Source organism: Crassostrea angulata, chromosome 2 (genome assembly GCF_025612915.1).
Source record: "Crassostrea angulata isolate pt1a10 chromosome 2, ASM2561291v2, whole genome shotgun sequence".
Lineage (NCBI taxonomy): Eukaryota > Metazoa > Mollusca > Bivalvia > Ostreida > Ostreidae > Magallana > Magallana angulata.
The window spans coordinates 13,578,802-13,588,633 of NC_069112.1; the positions used below are offsets into that span (position 1 = coordinate 13,578,802).

At 32.9% G+C, this 9,832-nt stretch overlaps 1 long non-coding RNA gene and 2 pseudogenes across 1 annotated transcript; 1 reads left to right on the forward strand and 2 right to left on the reverse strand.

Moving 5' to 3' along the window:
* The first annotated feature begins 1,292 nt into the window (after positions 1 to 1,292).
* LOC128171340 (putative nuclease HARBI1) lies at positions 1,293 to 2,647 on the forward strand (annotated as a pseudogene).
* LOC128171345 (uncharacterized) lies at positions 1,415 to 2,192 on the reverse strand. The gene is made up of 3 exons (XR_008242067.1): positions 2,028 to 2,192; positions 1,738 to 1,925; positions 1,415 to 1,554 (listed from the first exon to the last, which is right to left on the reverse strand). It is a non-coding gene; the product is annotated as an uncharacterized LOC128171345 (long non-coding RNA).
* Positions 2,648 to 3,440: 793 nt separating the features above from the next.
* Positions 3,441 to 7,474, reverse strand: LOC128171337 (myb/SANT-like DNA-binding domain-containing protein 4; annotated as a pseudogene).
* Between the last annotated feature and the right edge of the window lie 2,358 nt (positions 7,475 to 9,832).

Here is a 9,832-nt window from a genome sequence, read left to right on the forward strand (position 1 = left end):
TTTGATGATATTTTCTACGTATAAACGGCACTGAAAAAGGGCCCATTCTCTATAGCTTAAGTGCACTTGTTCTTTCATTGTTATTATCTGTAACATGTTGTAATGCATTGTTATAGACGACAAGGTTCAGTATAAAGGGGTACACAGTAGTTCCACATACGTGAACTTATTAACAGTTCACAGTTTTACTTCCTAACTTTTAGCGATATGCGTGAAGTCTTGAATACTTCTATCTGGACAATGTTGTGTAATTACATATAACAGGTATATTCAGTCCAACCTGAGCATATGTGACTGCATACAAATGACCATGAAATTCCACCTACACGTATAATTCTTTCATTTTTAAACAAACAGAAAATTAATTTATAATAATAAGATGTTTGTTATTTGAACAACAATGCACAATTCAGGACATTTGATAATTGTTATTCCTTTGTGTCCTCATTATAATTACACGGGGTATAGAAATTTACAGCACAAGAGGCCCATGGGCCACATCGCTCACCTGAGCAACACTAGGCAGGATAAAATCAGCTTCATTTAGTCATAATACAAAATATCTGGACACTGTGGTATAATACATGTAGATTCTATACAAAAAAATCTGTTTTCCTCTGGATATTCTTATATTTACTGGTATAATCAAGTCCCTTTTCTAACACGATTTTATAGTCGTGTCACATTCAGCATACATGTACATTAAATTCTGAACCTTTGTGAGGCCCGATAATCATCCAGGGGCCAAAGTTTAAACAATTTTAAAGAATCAGCAATGTATAAAAATGCTATATAAATAAGTAAAAGCATATATAATAACATTTCAGTTTTTGTGAATAATTAAATTGTTTTCTTTTGTACAACTGAATCCCCTTTGTGGCCCCACACTACTCCTAAAGATTGTGATTTGAACAAATTTGAATTTACACTATCTAATATTCTTTCACAAAATTTACAGCTTTTCTAGGCAAATGTTTTTTAAGAAAAAGATTTAAAGATATTTCTTTATATATTCCTTTGATAAAAATTGTCTCCCCCCCCCCCCCTCCAATAACCCCATCTTACCCCATGGTAATCATTAATTGTCCAAACAACTATTCTATTGTAGACATTCTGTACCAAAGAAAATTCAAAACCAAGTATCTATATTCCTTGAAACTTGAATTTAAATTTGAATAAGCAATAACATTAACACACAAGAATTAATTTTTACAGGTGTTGGCAACTCTTCGAGTTCTGTCCAAAGGAGACTTTCAGTCTGAGGCTGCTGACATACATGGTACATGTATTTCTCAACCCTCGTTCAGCAGAATGTTTATGGGAGTCGTTGATGCCCTGAATGCCAGCCTTGACCACATCATTTTTCCGATGGGGCAAGAGGAAATTCTTCGGACAAAGGAGGAATTTTTGAGGGTGGCAAACTTCCCCAACGTAGTTGGTGCCATTGATGGAACTCTGATTCCAATCATGGGAATGACTGGAGACGATGAGCATGTTTTTGTGTGCAGGAAAGGATTTCATGCCATAAATATGCAGGGAATCGTGACGGCTGACCTGAGGTAAATAAAAAATAGTATTTTTAAGTGGACAATCAGTGAAATTACTATGTTGGGTCTATAAAACTATCAACATTTTTTTAATTGTTTCTTTATGACTGCATTTATATACCAACATCTCATTTCAGATTTACAAACATCGTTTGCAAGTATGGGGGTGCCACACATGATGCATATATACTTGCAAACTCGAGCATTCCCGAGATAATGGACCAGCCGCCAGGTGGAGGATGGCTTTAAGGAGAAAGTGGCTACCCCCTTCGTCCATGGTTAATGACTCCTTTCCTCACGCCCCAAGCAGGACAGCAGGAGAAATACAATGCCAGTCACATTAAGACAAGAAACTGCGTTGAGAAGGCTTTTGGTGTCCTTAAGTCCAGATTTCGGCAAGTATAAAAAAATAGATTTCATTCAAATATTAGACTTGCAGAACAGACTCCAAACATAAAGCATATAAGCAAATTTTCTTACCTTGGTAACACTTCTCTTTTATCTTCTCTTTATTTCTTTAATTTAACTTTTTCCCGAGACTGCACTTCCAATGGGACAACATCGCTCCCCCATCTGATGATGATGAGCTTACAATACATAAAAGGGAGAATTAGATACAGAACACCCAAATCATAAAATTATTTCAAATTCAATTCTTACAAAATTCTTTTAAAACATCACTAACCCATTTACAAATGGGCCATACAAATAGTTGCAAAAACATGCAAAATTCTTAGAAAAAATACAAAATAATGTTTGGGACTTGACAATGCATAAATTTATACTTTCCAACAAACGCATGACTAGGTGACGGATCATAATTCATATCCATGTTAATCATAACATCAATATTCTGTTACAGATGTCTGCACAAAACAGGAGGAGCTTTGGCCTACACCCCTTCAAAATGTGTGAGGATCATCGAATGCTGCTGCCGCCTCCACAACAGGGCCATCGAAGACCGCATTCCAGCACCAGCAACGGGACAAGTACCCATCTTCTCTGATAATGACATTTTCAATGCTGAAACTATTGTCAATGCAAACGCAGTTAACACCAAAAACATCATTGTTAGAAGATTTTAATTTTTTAGTGGCATTGTCTGTCTATTTGATATATTTGCCTGTCCAATAGTTAGTAATTTTTGATAAGTAATGTGCAACACCCTGTTAAATGTAGACTGATATTTTAATTATTCAAAAAAGTGATAATTTTTATTCTGCTTACAGGTCATTATCTTTGAATTGTACAAAAGTTAGTATGTTAAATGTTTTTTGATGTTTTCCAATTTGTCATCTAACAAATCATGTTCTACATTGTCAACTCAATTATGGTAAACGATTTGGTTATTGTTTTAGATTTGTTTTATTTGATATTTTTAAAGAGAGATATCATTTAAAGCTGCCATCTTACTGTAGAATTGTAATATTCTATTTTTGAATTCTCCATCTAACTGGAACACATACAAAGAAACATTTTTTTGTTAATCCACAGTGTCATTTTCAATTTTTTTTTTAAATCAAAAAATTAATACTGTTCAACACATCAAGATAATGCCAGAGTATGACTTACTGTACTTTTTAATTTACATTTTATATGCATGTATTATTGTTAAAGTTGTCCTGAGATGGTACTCTTAAAATACATTTATGAAATACATTAAGTCCCTTGAAATTTAGCATGTGTTTATTTGTTATTTGATAAATTTAAAAATGATTAAGTCTATTTTCCAAGACAATTCATTCATGTACTTAATGTTTTCACATTCTTTAAAATACAAACAAAAATATTCTAGTCCATATGGTGGATAATTATAATAAAATTTAATATAACCAGCAAATTAACAATTCTGCTTCCATACAAGTAATTGTAATTGTAATAATGGTCAGAAAAGGCAGAACAAGATATTTGTGAGCTTAATGTTCACTAGTAATACCCCGCTCTGATGTGAATATGCAAAATGAGCAAAGTTGACAGAAAGCTGATTGGTACAAAAATAAATCCTAACTTCTGGCATGCCTAAACAAATAGTGTGTTAAAATTTCAAGCATCTGTGATGAATAGTTGCTGAAAAACTGTGACAGAAATTACCGTAACTGACAGACAGATGAACAAAAGGACAGTCATGAGACAGACAGACACACAAGGGTAAAACAGTATAACCCCTTCTCCTTTGGAGCGGAGGTATAAAAAACATTGGTCTCACAGAGGGTGGAAGTTTCAAGCAAGTATAAATGAAATTACTAATTAAAACTCAGACAAAAGATTACAAACAGATTGAACATTTGAAGAAGAAAACAAAGCATAAAAGTTCTTCAAAATCTCGAGCCTCTCTTTTTCAATTTCCAGTCTCTGCTTTTTGATTGAAAGCTTCTCCTCCTCAATTTCAACGAGGCGCCGAGATCCGTAGGTGTACTCATTAAATGTTTGAGCTTTCCGTTTTCCTTATAAATGGAAAATAAATCTTATCTCGATATAGAGTAATGCCAGAACATTTTTTTTTATCTTTTTAAAATCTTAATATAAACTAGAATTTTTTTATTTTTAATTAGGAAAAAGCTTTTGACATATGTAAGGCAAAATAGAATTGTGTTTCTGTTTTGTGTTTTTCTTGTTTTCATACCTTTAGAAGTAGACGGTTTTGACAATGAAGATTCTTCTGTGAAGTTAAAGGAAATTTTAAAGAAAACTAGCGAGAGGTACCTTGAGCTTGCAAGTTTACAAATGATACACCCCGTTAAGAAAATATCATAATTCAAGTAAATTAAGAAATAAACAGCACTGAGAAAAGTTCATTGATGATTTTTTCACATTGCTGTATATTACCTATATTAACATTTGAGAATGGCAAATCCATCAGAATCATTGACATAATGATGATCTTACATTTTCAATATTGCAACCATCATGTGTGTGCAATACATGCAATCATTGACATGATAACACAGACCGGGAACACAGGGAAAGACAGACGGACAAGGAGATTCCTATTTAACCCCCCCCCCCCAATCTTTGTTTGCAAGGAAATATAGTCATATTTGCAGTGTGTATAATTATATCTATCTGATTAAAATCAGATCTGTGATCCTCTCCGACTAATTCGATGTTGCCACACAAGAGATCTTTGTGTAGCGACATTGAATTTGTTGGAGCGGATCGCAGATCTGATTTTAATCAGATTGATAATTATATTTGCTTAAACTAACAATTATAAGCATTTTGATAAATTTTGCACTTTTCTTGGGCAGAATGACCAATTTCAGTTTAATACCAGTATTTCAAAATGTTGAATTGTTTAAAGAATACTAAACATAGGATATATACTAACCTTCAGATTGAGAGACAACTAGCACATCACTATTAGTGTCTAGATATTCAAGTTCTTCAGCTGGATTTAAAACAAATGTTGTTTTTTATTTATTTATTTAGTCATACTTTTAACCAGAAGCCTCTTGTTACATTAATGATATTTTTTTCTAATTTACAATGCAGAAAAAAAAGACAATAAACCCAACCTTTGCACTTAATGAACATAGCCATGCAAAGCTCTTTGATGGATAAAACCTTGAATAATCTAAGTCTTGACAGAAGTAATAAGTTGTTTTTCTCCTTCATTATTAATCACTTACTCCAAAGGTATAATAATGCAACTCCATATCTTAGAAGACTGATCATGTAGAACAGACAAACAGACAAAGAGATCAGAGTGCTTCCAAAAAGACCCCCCTTCCTAAAACTTCATATGTGGGGGTATAACTACTGTAACTATTCATAGTGATAAACCAACATGATCAATGATAGTGAAGTATCATGGCAACTTATAACCTTACCCTCAGTGACAATAAATGGCTGTTTCTCAAGGCAACTTGGTTTTTGGGACATCTGAAGGGAAGACCTGACTTCACTGGTGTCCACCCCATCCTCAATTCCAGATATGGCTGACTGAGGAATCAATTGCAATATCTAAAATTTTCATGGAGTTGAAAGTACATATTTCCTTACTATAGTCTGACAATTTACAATTCATTCCATAAAGAAAAAGGAGTTAAAAATAAAGCATCTTGTCAGAAGCATTTGAAAAAAAATCATTTTCATTTCATCTTCATTTTCTTGTAAAGCAAATGATTCATAATTAATAACAATTTTATAAACAATATCATTTAGATTTAAATTGGATTGATGTTGGAGACAAAACAAGGGAGAAATAAAACAGCATGCAAACATAACAGTTATATTAGTTGATACTAGAACTTGGAGACCTACCTTAAAACACTACTTGAAAACATATGCAGTAGTGATGGAATTTGAACCCATTATCTCCTAAGACAGTTATATACATTTAGGGTACATAAAAGGACAGACAAGGACTTACACAAAACAACACATGTTCACGAGAGATTGTCAGTGAAGCATCAATACTGGTTAGTTCATACTTACCAACAATGATCTGTCTTCTCGGACATTTACAAATTTCAAGCATTCATTCACTAAATGACAGAACCTTAGCATGTAGCTAAATATTAATTTTATATCATATTATCAATTATACCCCCAAAACAATACCATTTGGGCTTTTGTAATTGCTAAATCAATGGACCAGTACACACAAATTGACACAATAACAGCTTGTCTTTGTATGTTACACCATGGATATCTTCAACTTGAAGTTTATCATTTCATTGTTACGGACCTACCTTAATTTCCTTGTAAGGATCATATGTAACAAATTAACATATGAATACAACAGTATGAAATACTTCTTGAAGGTTTGGATTGCCTTTTAACACTCTAAAGATTGAAATAGAATAATTGCATGTTCAACAAACTTTCTCCTCCCAAGGCTTCAACATGGGGAGCTTAGAAGGCCCTCCTCCAGTTTGCGTCAAGTTTTTCCTCCGTTGAGCTTCCTTCTTCTTGACGGCAGACTGCATGTCTTGCCACTTTTTTTTTTACTTCCACTACCCCTCTTGTGCACTGCAGACTTACGGCGTTTACTCTACATATGTGCACAAGTGCATATGAAAAGACCACAAACACTCAGTGTACTTGTACAGGTATTTAGATTAGAAGGTGTTAAAGTATCATGGTAATAAGTATCAACTGAAATTTTTAAACTCGAAAATTTAACAATAATCAGAGAGTAATGATAGCCATCAATCTCTTCCTGCTTTTATTCTGACCAATACTTGTGAAGAGGAACATTTCTAACTGAAGACTGAAGAGCTACTTTCCCCAATTCACAACACAAATGCATGTAAATAGTCTACCAATTTTTAGCCACTTACAATAGGCTTGCAAATTAGAAATACCTACAGCTGATCTAAACATATGAACTTCATGATTTCATAATTATAATGTAATATGTGTGTGACCACTGTCATTTTCTTTCTATGAAACCTAATATTATTCAGAAATTCAATGTGTTCTGTATATGTGTTTATTGTCAGCTGATATTCTGAATTGTGATTACAATAACTGTTAAATTCAAGAATCCGCAATGCACAAATCCATAAAACACTCAATGATAAATAATTATTAATGAAAAATCCATAAATGATGGACTAACACATTACTCCATAAACAGTAAAATGGTATTTTTGATCTAGATAGTGATTATCTTCATGATCTCCGATTATAAAATCGACCTACTTCTCTGTCACCGACTCCCATGCCATTGTCTTCATGTTGTTAGTCAGACACGGTGAGAACTTTTCATACAAAACCTTGTAGCTAGTGTCCACCGCGTCCACTAATACTTCCACCTCCACATCGCTAAAATTTGCCTTTCTCTGCTTCTTCGCGTCCATCTTTCTTTAGTTTTAAACCGGCAGACGATAAACAAAAAAATTCGCGCACTTCTATGAAGTGAAACTAATTATTGCGCATGCGTACGAATAAATCGTACACCTAAGAATTCGTAACCTACGTCTACGTCTAAGAGAAGCTTAGTAAATACCATTTTACGTATTCGTAACTTCAATCTTACGTCATTCGTAACTTCTACGTCTACGTCTACGAACTTTAGTAAATATGGGTACAGGAGTTTTGAACAATCACTATAGATACATAAGTACATACATTTCAAATGATTATTGTGACGTCATATAACATCAATTATATGTTGCGCTTTTCAGAGTTCATTATGACGTCATAGTATAAGCGTTTTGTAATAGTACGGGAAAAACATATAATATATTCAAATATTCTATAATTGTACAAGAAAAACATAAAATGTATTTAAACATTCATAATTATAATGCATTCAGTTTTGGTTTATATAATAAAATGAATTGTTTTTCTTTTGTTTCACGCTCTTTTTCGGTTGTTATTTTATAAAATTTATAGATAGGACACACTGTAAAGTTTGGAAAAATGTTCTTGGCACAGTTTCTGAGATGTCCGCTAACAGCCGTGCACTGGTATTTTGTTTCACGAATTTGTTGTCGGTGGACGGTCATTCGATGTCTGAGGGTATCCCCGGTTTGACCAATATAGTTTTCTCCACATCCTGCACATGTTATGACGTAGATTAGATTAGAACTTTCACATGTAATAGAGGAATGTATGTTAAAATTTCTGCCGCTTTTGAACTCGAACTGGTGGCCTTCTTGTAGGTAAGGGCAGGTGGCACATCTTGGCTTCTGGCATTTACGGACAGCTGGTGTTTCTTCGATATTTTCAAATTTGGCACGGGTTAAAATCTTTTTCAGAGACGGACTTTGTCGTTTACTTTTAATGATCTGAAATTTGTTTAAGACTTCATTCATTTTTTTTATCACGTTCTAAAAGTTGAAGGTTGCTTTTTTATAATTTGGTAAAACTCTTGATTTTTCGGGTTGTGTGTTGCGACGTATGGAATAACACATTTTTCTGATTTATCTTTTATCTGTAGTAGCTCATTTCTATCATGATCATTTGAAATGTATGTACTTATGTATCTATGGTGATTGTTCAAAACTCCTGAAGATTATAATGAAACCGGTAGAGTTTTGATTTGGCTTTCTATTATTTTTTATCATATATATATATATATATATATATATATATATATATATATATATATATATATATATATATATATCATGCAAGGATTTGTTTCAAATATGTATTTTCAAACAAAACAATTACCAAAGTTTGACATGAGTATGAAATCAAATTTCTTATCTGAAAAAAAAAGACATTTGATTTTTACTTCTTTCTGTATTTCCTAAAGCACATGAATATGCACCTAACCTTGTTTCACCGATAATCGAAAAATTGTTTAATACATGCTAATTCATGTTTTTGTATATTTAAGGTAAACGTATGTACCTGTATTATTTTGTTAACGTATGAAAAAACGTTTGAATTGTTTTGGAATATAATGCAAGTTAAGTAATTATTTGAACTTTTTCAGCGCAGTTTTCGGAGATAAATTTACTTTTTTATTTATTCTAGGGTGCACAAAACAGAACAGTGACTTTATTTGTGACTAAGACTGAGTGATATTAAAGGCAGAAAATATGGACTTAAATAGATTCTCTCCCATTGTTTGGGATACAGAATTTAGTGGTACTCATAAATCATTTGTCTGGATTATTAAAAGTCTACTTTCACAAATATTGCAATATCATATTGAACCAAAGGAATTGCGTGATAAAGTGAAATCATCTCAATCCTTAATGAGTGGGAAATATAGTCTTCACCCAGAAGAAAAAAATAAATGTTTCTCTGAGTCATCGGATCCACCTGACTACAATGAGTTTGATTTAGAGCTACTCTATAAGCTAATAAAAAACCTCTGTCCTTCACTGAAACCAAGAAGAGGATGGGGGGAGAAACCAGATGCCACAGACACAAAACTTGGCGACGACGTTGAACGTCTAATTCATTTTAGGGCCGAACTTTTAGAGTATGCCAACCCATCCAAATTTAACTCTAGCAAGTCCATGTATGAAGAGATATGGAGGGAAATAGAGTATGCCAGCAGAAGAATTTATGTTGAAACGGAAGCAGGTTATAAATCTGGATGGCTTTGGGAATGGTTACATCGTTCAATATATCAACTTGACAGAATCAGAACCTACAGATCAGAAGGTAACAAATTAATTTCTTTTTACAATTGATGTGTATAATATTGACAAAATATTAAATGTACTTTTAAAAAAGCCGTAGTTAAGAAAAAAAGATTTTAATATATAAATCATACAAATGACAGAGCTTGTCCATGTGTCATACAATATAAATAGTTTATATCTTGCACACAATTAGTCAAAATAACGATTTAATATCAATTGACGTTTTGT